General features: G+C 47.1%; 1 protein-coding gene across 1 annotated transcript in view; it reads left to right on the top strand.

Annotated features, from left to right (window-relative positions):
- The window catches only part of LOC144276372 (LHFPL tetraspan subfamily member 7 protein-like), a 147,044-nt gene that overhangs the window by 10,081 nt on the left and 120,966 nt on the right, over positions 1–15,997 (top strand). The window lies entirely within an intron of this gene.

The following is a 15,997-nucleotide window of genomic DNA, read 5'->3' as shown; positions in this document are numbered from 1 at the left end:
TTCCTCCATGTGACGCTAATGCTGGCCAGATGGCGGATGTTTGGTGCTGAAACTGGGGGCGGGGGAGATATAAATAAGCTGTTAGGTTTATCCACCCACCGCCATACACTCAGCATCTCCCTCCGCAACAAAAACATCTGGCAGGAGAAGGAAGCGTCTGGTATTGCAATAATCCCAGTCCAGATCCTGAATCTGACTGTATCACAGTGTCTGTAGCAGCTGAGCTGTTCTCCAGTAGGCTGCACGTGCCCCTTCCAGAGCGCCTTCTGCTGGATTCAGTTCTGTTTGCCTGGGTACTGCCTGCCCATGCGCTCTTGTTTTCTATATGTCACCCCAAAATCTTCCCCGCGTTTGCTGGAGTATTATCTGTGCGGCGAGGCCGATCAAACCATGCAAGCTACAGAGGCTTTGCCTGATCGCTATGAGGACCTGCCTCTAAGGGTGAGAAGGAGCTCAGTCACCACGGGCCTTTCTGCTCTTGGCCTCTGTGCCGGAGCTGCCAACCCATGGGGGTGATCGGTGCCGATTGCAGGGGTGGTTTTAGTGATACGCCAAGCAGCTGGGGGAGTGCAGGGACTTCAGAATCCTCAGATGGATTAGAATAAGCAGGCTAGAGGGAAAGGGCTCTGTATCCCCTCTTAAAGCCCCCGGTGCCATTACAGTGCAGTGGATCAGTGTACCAGCATTTCAGCGCACAATGGAATCCATTCACCGACTAGGATTTCCAAATCCATTGCTGTCGTTTGCACTTTTATCTCTGGGCCGTAATTCACACAAATATTTGAGGAGGAGCAGATAACTAATTTTTAAAAGGACGTCTGGCCCCCTCCCCGCCTTCACTGTGGAGCAATCATGTGCACCACTGACACGGATACATTATATGCCTGTGTCCCCCTCCCACATGTGAGGAGGAGGAAGAGGGGTTGAGGAGGAGAGAGATTGCTTGGGGCGGGGTGGGGCGGGGGGATTCTGCGGTAGAGATGGAGATAATGTGGGATGTTGTCCACTGCTTTGCAAAGCCAACCTGGCCTCATTAGCAAACAAAACCCTCAGCCAGGATCAATCCCCCAGGGAGCCATCAGCTGAGCTGACGTTGAATAATTAAACGGAGTTTTCCTTTTTACCAGAAGGAATATGTTACGTGGCCTGTTAAGTCGGGCTGCCGGGACAGTAACAAGAGGGGTTTGTATATCTTGGTATTGACAGCTCAGACAAGGAAAATCAGTCTGACTGTGACCGGCTGGGTGGGAGGATGGGTCCAGGTGCATTAGGGTTGCCCAAGGGAGGAGGGAGTGTGGTGTGACATGGGTACATCAGAATTGTCCGGGTGGAAAGGGGGGTGCTGCATTTGGGTTACTCAGGCAGGGGGAGGCAGCTACAGGTGTATCAGGGTTGCCTAGATTGGGGATAGGGCAGCGATTCTCAGACTTCATTGTGCTGCGACCCCCTTCTGACAACAAAAATTACAACAAGACGACAGGAGGGGGACCAAAGCCTGACCCCTGGGCCGGGGAGCTGGAGCCAAAGCCAAACCCCAAGAGCTTCAGCCCTGAGGAGAGGGGGGCTGTAACCTGAGCCCTGCCACCCAGGGCTGAAGCCCTGAGCCCCAGCAAGTCTAACACCAGTCCTGGCGACTCCATTAAAACGGGGTTGTGATCCCCTCTGGGGTCCTGACCCACACTGTGAGAACTGCTGGGATAGAGGAATGCAGCAGTGTCAGGGCTGGCTGGGCTGAGCTGAGCTGCCCCTTGGCCTTGCAAACGTACGGATTTTTAGAGGTGATGGTTAATCTTGTACATTTAGGTGACTGTTTCAAGAGTTGGATGTTGGGAGGAAATGAGTCCTACCCATACCTTGAATGGACCTCGATATGCCATCTAGTCCAGTCCCCTGCACGGAGGCAAGACTAAGTATTATCTAGACCATCCCTACCACACCAGCGTGCCTCTATTCCCGACCTCGGCAACCGAAAGTAATTTGTTCCAGTGCTTAACTGCCCTGAGAAGTTAGAAGCTTTTCCTAATGTCTAACCTAAATCTCCCTTGAAATTTAAGCCCATGACTTCTTGTCCTGTCCTCCGTGGTTAAGGAGGACAATTTATCACTCTCCTCTTTATAATAATTGTATATGTACTTGAAGACTGTTACCACGTCCCCCCTCAATCTTCTTTTCTCTAGACTAAACAACCCCAATTTTTTCTGGGTTTTTTCATGTTTTCTAGACTTTTTATCATTTTTATTGCTCTCCTCTGGACTTTCTGCAATTTGTCCACATCTTTCCTGAAGTGTGGTGCCCAGAACTGGACACACTACGTCAGCTGAAGCCGTGTCCGTGCTGAGTAGGGTGGAAGAATTACTTCCTGTATCTTGTTGACAACACTCTGCCAGTGCATCCCAGAATGTTTGCTTTTTTTTCGCAACAGTGTGACATGGTTGACTCTCATTTAGTCTGTGATACACTGTAGCCTCCTCCAGATCGTTTTCGGCAGTACTCCTTCCTAGCTGATTAGAAGCCCAGAGAGATTAAGTGATTTGCCCAGGATCACACAGGAAGTCTGTTGAATAGCTTGGAATTGAACCCAGGTGTCCTTAATCCTATTCCGGAGCCTTAACCACAAGATCCTGCTGCTGCAAGATCACGGCCCCTTGTTACCGGGGAGGCTGGGGATTCCACCTTGGCAGATACGCGGCCAGTGACGTCCGTGGCACCAGAGTACAGGAGGAAGTGCTACCAACTTTTGAGGTTGGTCACCCCACAAAGTAAAGCCTTTTTTAGATGCTGTGACTGTTTCCTTTCTATGCAAACCACGATGACAGTCACGGGCTGTGGAAGTGCTGCTTGTTACGCTGATTTCCTTGGGAAGTCAAAGTATTCCCCCCCCCCCCCCCCAAAAAAAAAACCAAAAACAAAACAAAACAAAAAAAAGCTCACGAGAGGCTGCTCTCTGCACCTGGCCAGAACACAGGTTCTTGTTACGGCTGCATTTACAGCCTAGCCACATACCCACGGGTGGGGCTGTCCTGCGCTGGGGCTGTGAAAAGCCCATAGCACATTGCTCTCTGTCGCCCTACCGAGATGCACTGAGCTGATCGTTTCTCGCCGTCTTTGCTTACAACAGTGCGGATACTTTTGCAGCAGAGAGGATTGATTTAAATCAGGAGACTCACGGTGGGTGAGGTCATATCTTTTACTGGACCAATTTCTAATCAAGGCGATTTCAATCACCAACTTGAAAGCCTTGATGTAAACCGTCAATTCTAATCAGCTTTTCCATTTGTACTTCAAGTATTTTCTAATGGAAGGTGCATCCTCATTGGTTGATATAACCATTGTTTCCATGGTGGGTGGAGTCAGAACTGTTCATAGTTTGAGAACTGAGCCAATCACAGCCCAAGTAGGGAGACGTTATAAAATAGGAGCTTCCCCTCCGCCCCCAGGTGGACTCAGTGGATGATCCTGATGAGACATGTGCTGGTGGATGTCTTCTGCAGTCAGAGACCGGGTCCCAACACCTGTGACGACTTTGCCAATCTCTTGCCCTCAGCAGTCCAGCCCCTCGGTCCCTCACAGGATCAAGTCCTTACTACAGTACATGGCCTATTGTGCCATATTTATAAAGCCTGACCTCAAAAGTTAGATGTTTTCCCCTGATTCTCTCTTTATATAGGAAAACAGCCTTTAACTCAAAGTTTTTGATAGAGGCTGATAGATTCAGCATATCTATTTTTTATTTAAATGTTCTAAGAGATTATAATAAGCTTAGGCCTTAACATATTTTGTATTAAATTCAGATTTCATTTTAAACAGGTTTATTTAAAGTTTTTCAAAAAGAAAAACGTATTATAATTTAAATAACAAAATAAAAAAATCCGATTATTTTGATACTGTCCAAAAAATCATCCATTTTTATCCACCCTGCTATGAAGCCTTTAATTCCAACATTCAATTAGCACCCGTTCAATGCCTGGCTGCTGGGAGTGCTGATTATTTTTTCTCTGTCGGGTGCCTGGCAATGAGCCCAGCATCTAAAGCCACACTAACGAGATTGGCCTCAGCAGGACCCAGATGTTAACATCTGGATTCTTTCCCTGGCATCAGTTCTTGGCCTGGCCTCTTTGGCTGCTCGGTGTTTGCAGTGGGTGAAGGCTTCTCTTAGGGTTCATTTTTTCTGCACGTTCATTTTTGACAACACAGGGTCTTGGTAAGGGATGGGAGACCAGAAGGAGGTTAAACAAGAAGCTCCTTTGCTCAGATTCATTCCTAAGGCTTAATCCGCATTTTTAGGGCTCAAAAGCATAGGGGTAGTTTTCAGAACAGTTCTTTGTTGTCATGCAGTTTCTGTCCTGACCTTTCCTGCTGCACATGCCAAAGGGGAGTCCTGCTTCCTCAGTCTACTTCTGCAGTTGGGACAATGTCTGGGTAACATTTGGGTGCTGCACCTCCAAAACCTTTGAGAGACCCTCCTTTCCTCCCCCTTCCCCATCACTGATTCTGTTAGGCAGTGACTCGAGGTCCCAAATGATCTTCAAAGCTGGACCCCGCAGTGTGTATTTCTCACCAGCGGATGTATGGCGGCTGGATAAAGAGACAGCTGGTTGTATTTACTGCCCCAGTACCCTGGTGAAGCGGGTGTATCAATCCACAGCTGTGTGGTCTCAGAGCAGAGCTCTGCATGCCCAGTGTCTCCCCTTTCAGGCCGCCTCCCTCTCCTACCACGACCCATAACTTGCAGAGCTAATGGCTCAGCGTTTACTCGGCTGCTGTCCACTCCCAGCAGGCTTGTTCCACATGTAGAGATGAGGCTTTGCCTGTTCTCTCTGCTCCAAACAGGAATCTCTCTTTGCCAGCCCAGGGCTGCTCAGAACGCTGCTGCAAGGACCTCAACCGAAACCCTTGGGTCCCCCGTCAGCACTTCCTCCTATGGCTGATTTATTTTTTAATAAGGTTAGCGGTAGGCAAAGCCTTAGTAACATCGATTAAAAATCAACTCTAATTGATGGCACCAAGGCATGGCAGACAGATGATTAGAGGAACGTGGCTGGAAGCCTCCTGGGTTGTGTCCGTTTCTCCTGAGTCAGGGGAAATAAAGCCTTTTGTATGAAGACTCTAGCGCACCCCATAGACGCCGTCTCTGTCCCCAAGGTTTGGGAGGCAGGGAATTGGGAAATGATGCAGCAGGGCCATAATTCACAGGGGGCCCATGGCCTTTCTGCAGTGGCGGGGGCGTCCTGACCATTGAGAACTTGGGGAAGGTTCACTAACCTCACTGCTAAGCATCCTAATGAATGAACTACTTTCCGCAGGGGAGCACAGCACAGAGGAGACAACGCAGCCAGCTTCAGCAAGCACCCATAAATCCCACAGCCAGATTGGGGTATAGTCCAGGGAGCATATACCTCTTCCTGGCTGCGAAAGTTCTCAGAGAACTCTTGGGATTCAACCTGGGGAGGATTTCGGAGTAAAGGGCGGTCACATCATAAGTTTGTCACCTCTCCAGTATCATGATGTCAGAGACCTTGGGTGTCAAACCCCAGTCCACAGGGCTCTTAGGAGCCAGTCAGTTCCAGCCCACCACCTGGTGACCCATTAACAGGTGTCAGAGCGCTCTGTGTCTGCCCCTTCCTGGCTCCTAGGCAGCCTGCAGACATAATGCCACAGTGCACATGGCTGCTCATTGCTGGTCTAGAGGGCTGGGCGGCCCTTTCTCATGTTCCTGAGTTGGTGCCACCTTGATTATCATACACATTGTAAAGAGAGTGGTCACTTTGGATGGGCTATTACCAGCAGGAGAGTGAGTTTGTGTGTGTGTGGGGGAAGGGGGGTGAGAAAACCTGGATTTGCACTCTCCAGCACTTAGGGCCCGATTCTGAGCACCTGCAATTCCCATCGACTTGACTGGGAATCTGACTAAGGACAAATTTGACCCGTTAGCTTGTGTCTCTGGTTTTGATTAGGCTCAGACTTTGCGTCACCGGAATCTGTGCTTCCACTTGGCCAGGAGTCAGATGGCCGCACCTGCCCTGTATTGTTCGTAGAGCTGGCTGACAATTTTCCAACAGAACATTCTCTCCATTGGAAATGCCATTTTGTTGTGGGGGGGAACAATGGAAAAGGTGTTTTGCTACGGCTGAAACATTCTGTTTCGATATTTTCAGAACAGAACGTTTCAGGGTTTGTTTCAGACATTCCTTTTCTAATTTTTTTTTTACAAGTGTCAAAATCGAAATGAAACATTTTGGTCCAGAATCAAATTTTTTTGTGTGGAAATTTTGTTTTGTTGGAAACCTAGACATTCTTTGTTTTCTCTCTGATTCAGAATGAAACAAGTTTTGAAATCACAGAATTTCCCGCAAAATGGAAATGCCAGTTCCTGAACAGCTCTACTCGTTACAGTTCATACACGTGAGCCTCATCTCTGTGTCTTCTTTGGTAGCTGCACGGAGATAAGGTTCTGCTACAATCAGCCAGCTCACCTGATGGTTGCAAGGGCAGGACCGCTGGGGGCTACATCCTAAAGCAGCTGTCGGTCACATTTTGGAGACACTTCAAAGCTAGTTGAATCTCAAGGAGAAAGAAGGGTCCTAGCCTGCGTATCTTTCGGAGGGGGGGGGGTAACAGCTGTTTGACTTGGAGGTGCCTGACAAAAGGAAAAGTGTAACCCTGTCCCACTCCTGCACAAAAAATAGCAATGATTTTTTGTGAAAAATTAAACAAATTTTGAAATAATTTTTGTTCTGCTGGTTTTTAAAAGAAACAATTTTTTTATGGAAAATTTCAGTTTTAAAATTGTTTTGGGTTTTTTTCGGGGTGTGTGTGTGTGTGTTCTTCCCTTCTCTGGTTTTCCATGTTGACATGGGAAAGGGAGGAGAATAAAAAACAAAGGAAAAGAAGCAACCCTGAACATTTTGTTTCCAAGTTGATTTAAAAGAAAAGAAAAATTTTGCAAAAAGTGAGAATTTTTTTCACAAAAATTTTGTTTTTGTGAAATATTTTTGTCCATCTCTGCTTTGCAGTGTCCATCTGACCATCTGTCCTCAGACTAGACCAAGGCTCTGCAGATGTCTTCTGGCTCAGTAGAGGGTCAGAGAAAAGATAGCCACTCTGGAAATACTAGTATCTCTGTGACCTTCACTCTTTTTTTATTTATTACCCCCTGGCTTTATTTTGTAATGAATTAATTTTTGCGTGCTCCGATTACCCCCTGGCTTGCTGGGATTCTGATTAGTTTACTGACAGTGACACGGTGTCAACTCCAACCTCTATCAATACCAGTATCCTGTCAAGTGTGATTACATCATAGGGAAGTAGCGCATTTCTCTTACTAAAAAGAGAACACCAAACCAGTAGTGAAGGGTCTGGTTCAGCCAGTACACAGAGAGGAAATGTACTGAATGGGGGAGTGGTGAGGGGGAAGATTTGCACTGGGTGGAAACTACAAGGCCATGTTTTTAAAGGAAGCCTCTGACGTTTGTATCTGTAACCCTTCTGCCAGGCGAAGCCAGCAGCAACCAGGGCTGGGTTCAATATCTAGGGGTTTCTTTCCATCAATACAGAACCATCTCGAGCTCCCCACCCAGTAACCTGGGACAATTACACACCGGCCCTGGGCACCTCTGAGAGGCAATACTTCCCCTCTCACAAGCACAGAATCTGAAAAGAAACTTAATAAAAGGAGGGAAGTAACTCGGTGTTAATTTGGGAAAACACCACAAACAGGGTTCATAAACGTAAACCCTAAGCCAAAGACCCACCCCCAAGTAAGTTGGGCAGTGTCCTTTTCCCCTCTGGTTCTTAAGTCCAGCAACCCAAAAGTCCCTTGAGCATGCCCATCCCTTCTGTGCACCCCATTCACAGCTGCTGTCCTTGGTCAGTGCAGACCCAGAGTTCAGAGCTGCATCTGCAGAATTCACCTCCCACCCTGGGAGGAGGGGGGTGTAAAGAGGCACCTTGCTCGCTCCGCTGCTGGAGCACTCACTTGTCGCCCCTCTCTCTGGGGCTCTGCTCCGGCCCTCTCCCCCAGCAGCCCTGCTGGCCACACCTCTCCAGCAGCCGCCCTGCTGGCCGCATGCTGCACCTCTCCGTCTCACCAGCCACTCGTTCGCCAGCTGTCTTCTGCTACCACTGGCCTCTCTGCTGTGACCTCTGCACATCAGTCTCTTAGTAATTTCCAGCTCTTTGCAGACTGGGTAGAAACAGAGCCCCATCTCAAGTGATCTCAGCTCTCAGTGATTTTTAGCTCTTAGCAGAAACACGGTCCCACCACAACTGATTTTTATCTCTGATTGAGCATTTAAAAGAACAAAGAGGCTCCTAATGAAGCCCATTTAGCTCTTTCTTTAAACTGTGGGGAAGAACAGGTTAAACCAGTCCAGGAAGGACCCTTGGTGATGGTGTGCAGTCTCCTAGATGGGACACCTGTCCCCAGTTCTCTTACTGTCACAGGGCTTTGGCATTCGAGCTTCTGGCTTAACAAGGTCCTTTCAGCTGAAGGTGACCCCCCTCATTTGGGACAGGTTAAGCACAGTCCTGCTTCCCTGTATTCCTACAATAATTACAACAATTTGATAACAGCATTTCACTCCCTCCTATATTCAGTACTAAAGTGATTTGTACCCAACACCAGCGAAAATTGATTACTTTGGCACCATTCTATGTGCTGAATATCTAAGCAGAGCAGGAGCAAACTGTATTTACATAAACACACTCAAAGTCTCTCCCCCTCCCAGTGAGCTGTCAGGGAAGCATTCATTCAGACCCTATTTACATATCAACAGATTTTTGCTTGTATAAAACCCTGCATTTGAATGTGCAGATTGAGTACATATACACCCAGCTTCCCGACTTGCATGTGCAAATGTGGGGGTGTGGATTTGCACATGGAAAAGTTTCCACACACAAAAACTTCAGGTACAAATCTAGAGCTTGAGCTGAAGCGCCTCTGAAAACTTGGCATTACGTTTTAGCTCTGCATGGAGCACATCATATAGCCCAAGTGAGGGATATTTTAATATGAAAATCTGGCCAGAGACTATTTCAACCTTTATTTTTCTGTGGCAAGGAAACAATCAGGAAGTTTTCCCAGTTTGTTCTGGCAAGTCATCTATTGTCAGGTCCCAATCCTGTGAGCTCCTAAGCAGGTGTGTAACTGTGTGTCTTCATTGGGACTACTTGTGAGTGTAAAGTTATGCATGTGCTTAATTGTTTGCAGGATTGGGGTCATGCTCTGTGATTGGCATTGCAGGAGGTACTGTGGCCTAGTGGGCAGAGCACGGGGTGTGGCTTGTTTCCTATCCCACACAGCCATGTAATTATGCAATTGCAAAGTATTATTAATAAGAGTAAATAGGACAGTGGTAATACTAGCTGGGAGATTTGTGTGCCCTGATTCCGGTGTTCCAGAATAGCCTGAAATTGAAGCCCTTTCCACAGTGAAAATTCCAGTAAATGCCATTATAGGATGATTCCACTGGTGCCTGGCTTCTACTGGAGGATCAGTAAGCAGACCAATGGACCTGGTGCTTTGCTCCAAAATCTACTTGCCGGTTGGAATCTGAAGGAACCAATTTACAGCTATGCTTTCCAGCCAGCACCTTTGCTGCCCCCGTGAATTCAGAGGAGTTTAAATCATAATAAAGTTTTGGGTTATTTTTATTTACCTTCTGGTTTTGGAGCCACATATTTTAGCTTTTCTGTGCTATCACAAGGTTTGGAAACTAATTAAAAAAGATACTTGAGAACCGTCTATAATCACATGACTCCAGGAGCTGGAGATTTAAGGAAACACCAAATATAGCGAGAGCGTGGGTGACCTGGGGCAAGTCATTTCACTTCTCTTTGTCTCTGTTGGGCCGGTGGAGCTTGTCAGCCGTGGCAGGCAGATCACCTAGGAGAAGAAAAACACTTTCAAAACAGGAACATCAGGCCCGGCCAGCCAGTTTGTAAAAGTTGTGCTGATCACACATGCTGTATGGGTCTGTACTGCTGACCCCGGCTAATGGGACAAGGCAAAGGTGAGGCAAGCAAGCAGTCCAGCTAGATATCATGATAAATTCGTGAGAGCTGGCACTGCTGACTCGGAGATTAGTGCTCTGATTATTACAGTTCTCATTTTCTCTGGAGTCCCTTCATTTCAGGCCATTGAGAGAACTGAGTTTGTTGTCAGGCTTCAGTATGGGGGGCTGGGGAATATCCTATCATGTCTGCTTCAGTCAGACCCCGAGAAAGCAACAAACAAAGCAAAAAGCCAAAGGTCTCCTGGAAGGGAAGGGCTGGGTTTGTGTCCGTCGATTGTTTCCTCCAATTAACTATGGAACAGAGAGCTGCCATGAAAATACCTTCCCCCTAGAGTAAAGTCTGGGTTAGAACTCCCGAGCTGGTACTTGCATTCTCTGGAGTTGCTGGCAAAAAATGAAGGAGGCCTGTGTTGGAGTTGTGTGTCGTGACTTAAATTCAGCATTTAAACTTCAGTGGTCCTCTACCGGATAGCCCCACCCTACCTGCTGGTTCGACTAGTTAATGCACCTGTTGATTCCTGCGTTCACTCTGCCAATGTTGTGAGCCTAGAGCATCCACTTCTCCCTCAAACACCCCCACGCTCTCCCTTGCTGTATCCCTTGACATGGGAAAACAATTCCCCATCAACGCTGGGAAAGCTGCCACCTTTCCAAGCCCTCCTTCAAACCTTCCTCTGCAGTACAAGCCACTCCCGCTTGGCACTGGTTGGGCAAGCTGGTGTACCAGGACTTCTGCTAAATACTGTTCATTTTATTGTCCCATCATCCTCCCGCCCTGTTTGTCCATATTGTCCACCTAATGTGCTGTACTCGGCATTTGTGAGGCTTCCGCATTGTTTAAGAAAAATGGGAACAACTTGGGAGAGGGTCCAGAAGACAGCATCAAAAATGATAAAAGGTTTAAAAAACCTGACCTGTGAGAAAAGGTTGAAAGAACTGGGCATGTTTAGACATGAGAAAAGAAGATTATGGGGGGACCTGATAACAGTCTTCCAATTCGGTAAAGGCTATTATACAGAGGGCAGTGATCAGTTGTTCTCCAGAGGGAAGCATTTTCCTGAGTAGCTTCACAGTTTCTACAGTGGGCATTCTCTCTGCAAGATTGGGGTGTGAAAGACCAAGCATTGATTTATTTCCAAGTAGCCAGACACCTTTCCAATTGCTTGGACCTAATTTATCTGTCTTCTTTCCTTTCTCTCTCTCCTCTTTTGCACTTCGATAACCCAGCCGTGGGCGCTGTATGTCATTGGACAGGTTAATGGATTTCTTTTTTAAATTTAGGAATATTAAGTATTTTTCCCCTGGGATGAATATTTTATAAATAATTTTTAATTTTGGGGGGGAGTATTTTAGCTGAAGTGGAGTCTGCAGCAGATTTATTGTTTAATGACTGGAGCTGCTGCAGCCTGTATGTCAGACCCCAAAGGTAATCAAATAATTGATATAGGATTGTTGTTAATCAGAATTTATTATGCTACATAAAAGCATATTTACAGCTCCACAGAGGGACTATTAATTTGTTTGGGGATAAACAATCTCCCTGGGAGCGGGCACCGAAAATACGACCTGTTTTTATGTCTTTTAACAGTGGCAGACAAATAACTCAAATAGCTTCTGAGCGCAGGATTTCAGAGATCAATAGTGAGCAGGAGCGGGGAAGGGCTGCTCTCAGGAGCGTCTCTGCCGCTCTCACCTGCTGTGTAATAAACAAGGAGGAGGTGAAGATGGTGGCACAGCCCTCTCCCTTAGCATGGCAGAGAAAGAGACATGGTTGCGTTGGAGGATTCATGGTTCTGCTTTTGAAGGTAGTGTCTGTATAAAAACGGGATAGTGTTTGGCCTTCATCTGCAGCTGCCCTGATACTATGATGAGGGGTCCATTTAAATCTTTGCAATGACTGAACAGTGCGGGTGGGGAAGGCATAGTTAAACTGCAGGAGAAAAGGCCAGTGGAGAGGTCACTGGACTGGGAATTGGGGCACCTGCTTTCTGTCCCCAACTGTACCACTGACCTGCTGTGTGACCTTGGTCTAATCATTTCTCTGTGTGCATCTGTTTTCCTGCCCATCCTTTGTCTGCCTTGTTCATTTAGGCTGTCAGCTGTTTTGGGGCAGGGAATCTCTCCAGTGATACGTACAGTGCCTTGTGCAGTGGCGGGGCACTGCCATTCCTCTGCTTCGAGGCACCATTTTAATGCAAATTTTTTTAAATAAGGAAAAATTGATAGAGAGGGGTGTCAAAAGGACCCTCAGGATTCCAGACAGGACCCATCAAAGTGATTGGTGGTGCCCTGTATTTTGTTTGTTTGTTTGTTTAGATGCCTATCTTTAGGGCACCTAGCGCTGAAGATTTTGGCCAGCATGTTCCAAAGAGCCACTCAGAGTCAGAAAGGCGACTCTGCCTGTGACCTTGTGAGGTCCCCTGTTTGTTCTTCTCTGTTGAGCCTGTTTCAAATTGTCTCCATTGATAGAAGTCTGGAGACTATTTTTCAAGCTGCCTCTCTGCCCCTGACTTCCCCTGTCCTGCAGCTGGAGCCTCGCTGACTCTCAGAATGATGCAGGAGGCAGAACAGAAGCCGGCTCAGTGCTCCTGCAGGGCTATTGAAAGCAAACAAATCTGTTTGTGTCAGTAAAATGAGCTGATGTGACAGGAATACATGCTGGGAGCAGATCTGTTGGGTCGCCAGGTGCCATTTCTACATAGTCATTTTTCTGATGGTAGCTGTACTTTATCATGTGATTAATGGCCCTTTTCCTGAAATTCACTGAGCTGGATTTTCACAAACAGCCTTGATGGATCACGTTTGTTTTTCTTTGTCTATTTTTGGTACCAGCCCTTCAACTGTATCCTGCTTTCTGAATCCTTTCCTTTGGTGCTGAGGATGATACAGCCACAAACAGAGAGAGACAGGCCAAATCTCCCCAGAACGAAGGAGATGATTTCTAGCCAATAGTATTTAATATCTTTCCTTTTTTATTTTTTCCCCTTACACTTTCTGATTTTTCTCTGAAAGCGGTTTGTTGGTCTCGTGGTGCAGTTCTGGTAGAGGGCGTGAGAGGTCCTGGGTTGAAATCCTGGACTAGTCCACGCAAAGGCCGGGAATATAATGGAACTTTATCTTTACAATAAGAATGTCAGCGTTATGATAGTTAACGCTAACATATTCTGGAAGGGATATTAAACCTTGTGCTTCAGGGCTTAAGGCAATCTCTAATGATCAGAGACCAGGATGAGTTCCAGTGTGGGCGACAGATTATCTCACATCTGCTGATGTGGGGTTCTTTTCTTGCGTGGCCACTGTTAGATACAGGATACTGGACTAGATGGATTTGATCCAGTATGGCAGATCCTATGTTCCTAAACTGCCCCTTCAAATCAAAGCCATTGGTGAATCTATGCAGGGAATTAACTTCTTATTCTCCTGATCAGGTCTGTTGTACAATACACAGGGTAGTAATTTATTCATTTGTTTTATGCATGGGGCTGTTTCCCCTCCCCACCCTAGTCTAAATTCCATCCAAGATGCTCAGTGAAAGTTTGAATACATGGAAACAAACCAGAAGAGTGGAAAATCCAGGACCCTGCATGGGGATTCTCCCACTGGGTGACTGGGACAGAAGGCTGCTTTTTGGACTCACTACCTTGCAGTCCTGTTACAACTAGTTAGTATTCATATTGCTCTTTCCATCTTCCTTGCACGTTGTGGGTAGTAGCCAGTCCTTGCAACATGCCAGTGAGGAGGGAAGAGTGATCTCCTTCACAGAGGGCAATGCTGACACCCGGAGGGAGGAAGAGACTTGCCCAAGACTGGAGAATCAGTGTTAGTACTAGAATTAGTTCCTGGGTCGCAGCCCTGCCCCTTGGTGCTGCTTCTGTCTCATGGCAAGATGACTTTTTTTCACTTTTGTTTCCATAAGCATAGAGGTATATAAAGACTTGGTGCATTCATGCAGGTCCGGCGTGTTTGTGTGCATGGCTGTGCATACAGAGTTTTGTGTGTGCATCTCCGTATAGGTATCAAGGGGTTGGATTTTTTTGCCTGGGATGCTGAAGGACATTCTAGCATCTCTGCTGATGAACTGCCTACCAGAATGTAATAAGAATGTAAATTTAGATGAGTAACAAGTGCATAAAGCAGCTCCTGCAAGAACTTTTGATTTCCTTTTCCTCCTCCCTTGGGCCAAGGTGCTGAGCCCAGCTCATTCATCCCCGGTCAGGGCTGCTTACAGAAGGCAAGGGGGAAAGTGTCAGCGAGGTAGCTTGTTCTTTCAGTCCCTCACAGGTTCAGCTCAGCAAGGGGGCAGTGGGTGGTTTGCTGTCATGTGACAGGCTGCATTCTGAAGCTCCAAGCCCAAAATTCTCCAGTTCTCTCACCAAGTCCCTAAACAGAGGAATGCAGAAAGGCACATGACACTAAATATCCAGTGCCTTGTTGCACGAACCCTTGGCTTTCTTACACGTTCAGCAGCTGCTTTGCTTGCTTCTGTCGTGATCTTTGCTCTGAGCCATTAGTCAGGCCAAGCTGGAATTCAACTGCCAGAACCAGATTTCCATGTCATGGGAACCTCCTATCCTGAGGGGAACTGGGGCTCAGCTCTGGGGCGATGCCAAGATGAAAGCACAGGGGGAAAGTGCTCACGCTTCTTCTGCTTTGCATGGCTGACACCGGGCCACAGTGGGTTGTGCAGACTGCACGCACCATTACTCCCCCCAGATGCTGAGAAGGCTAAATTGCACATTTATGCAGGTTCTAATACCTCTGGCTTCATTGGGCTGCAGCCTATTCATCTTTCTGAAATGAAGCAATATCCCCCCATTGCGGTAAAGTAGATATCTATCACCAGGCTAATACAATCACTGTGTCTAAAGCCTATACATCTTGCTGCCCCAGCCTGTCATCTCCACTCAGCATTTAATAACTACCATGTGATGAATATGTCCCTTTTGAGGGCTAACTATTATTAAGCGATGGTTGAGAACTTGATGATAGACTGCAACAGTTTGGGCTCTCTTTGGATGCAAAGCATCTCCAGGGGTTTGTGCAGCTGCAAGAAAGGTGACCTGTGCAAGCCACAAGGGTTCGTTCTCAGAGTTCTTACACATACACCAGGTGTGTGATGGGCAGTACCATGCTCATGGTGGTCTGCTCTGCCAGCTCTCTGCGTGTGGAACGCCTGTTGATTTCGGTTGTAGCTTTAGTTATAGCATCATGCTTTCGAAGAGCAGCTTGGTAACCTTGGAGAAGCTATGTATATAGCAGCAATTCAGCTTCTTTCCTGCTGGGTCTTTTCCTCTTCTCCTTTCAGGGTTTTGCATGCTAACGGGATCTGCGTTGTGAAGGCGTTCTGCTCTTATTGCTTTCTCTGCACCTGAGGCCATAACGCTCCGTCTGTGGCATCGCAATATGGCTGAAGTGGACCTGGTGATGATGTCACAAACAAGAGAATGAGGCATTCTTGTGCAGGAAATGAACAGCAGGAGTTGACTAATTCTGAAAGAGATCCTGTTTGCATGCAAAGATCCTTCGCCATGAAGGGTGAGGAATACAGGAAATGTATACTGGTCAGGCAGAGTTGTTTCCTCATAGAGGAGTAAACCTACCTATACACTGCATTGGGGGGTATCTTCAGGGAAACAAAACTCCGCAGTGTCACTGCACTGACTTTCCTGGAATTAAACCACAGGAATGGCTTTGGCCCAACACATTTGTCAAAGGTTTCTTGTTCATAAGGTGTTGGATGCTCACTGGGTCTGATCCTACCACTCTTCTTCACGTGACTCGACTGTGGTCCTGTGGAGACCTGTGTCAACAGATGCTGATCTCTAAGTGTTTTTCATTTACTGCAGTCAGAAGGGTTTCCTTGAGGCAGAATGTGTGACCCTCTGGTTGGTCTGTAGGTTTCTGCTTGCATAGCTGTGATTCTAGGGATGACGGTGAGGTATTAAGGTGGGCCTGCTGTTCTATCATTGAGAACAGTTGAAGAT

The sequence above is a fragment of the Eretmochelys imbricata genome, chromosome 17, assembly GCF_965152235.1.
Source record: "Eretmochelys imbricata isolate rEreImb1 chromosome 17, rEreImb1.hap1, whole genome shotgun sequence".
NCBI lineage: Eukaryota > Metazoa > Chordata > Testudines > Cheloniidae > Eretmochelys > Eretmochelys imbricata.
The sequence above is the reverse complement of the archived record's forward strand: the minus strand, read 5'-3'. Positions and strand labels throughout refer to the sequence as shown.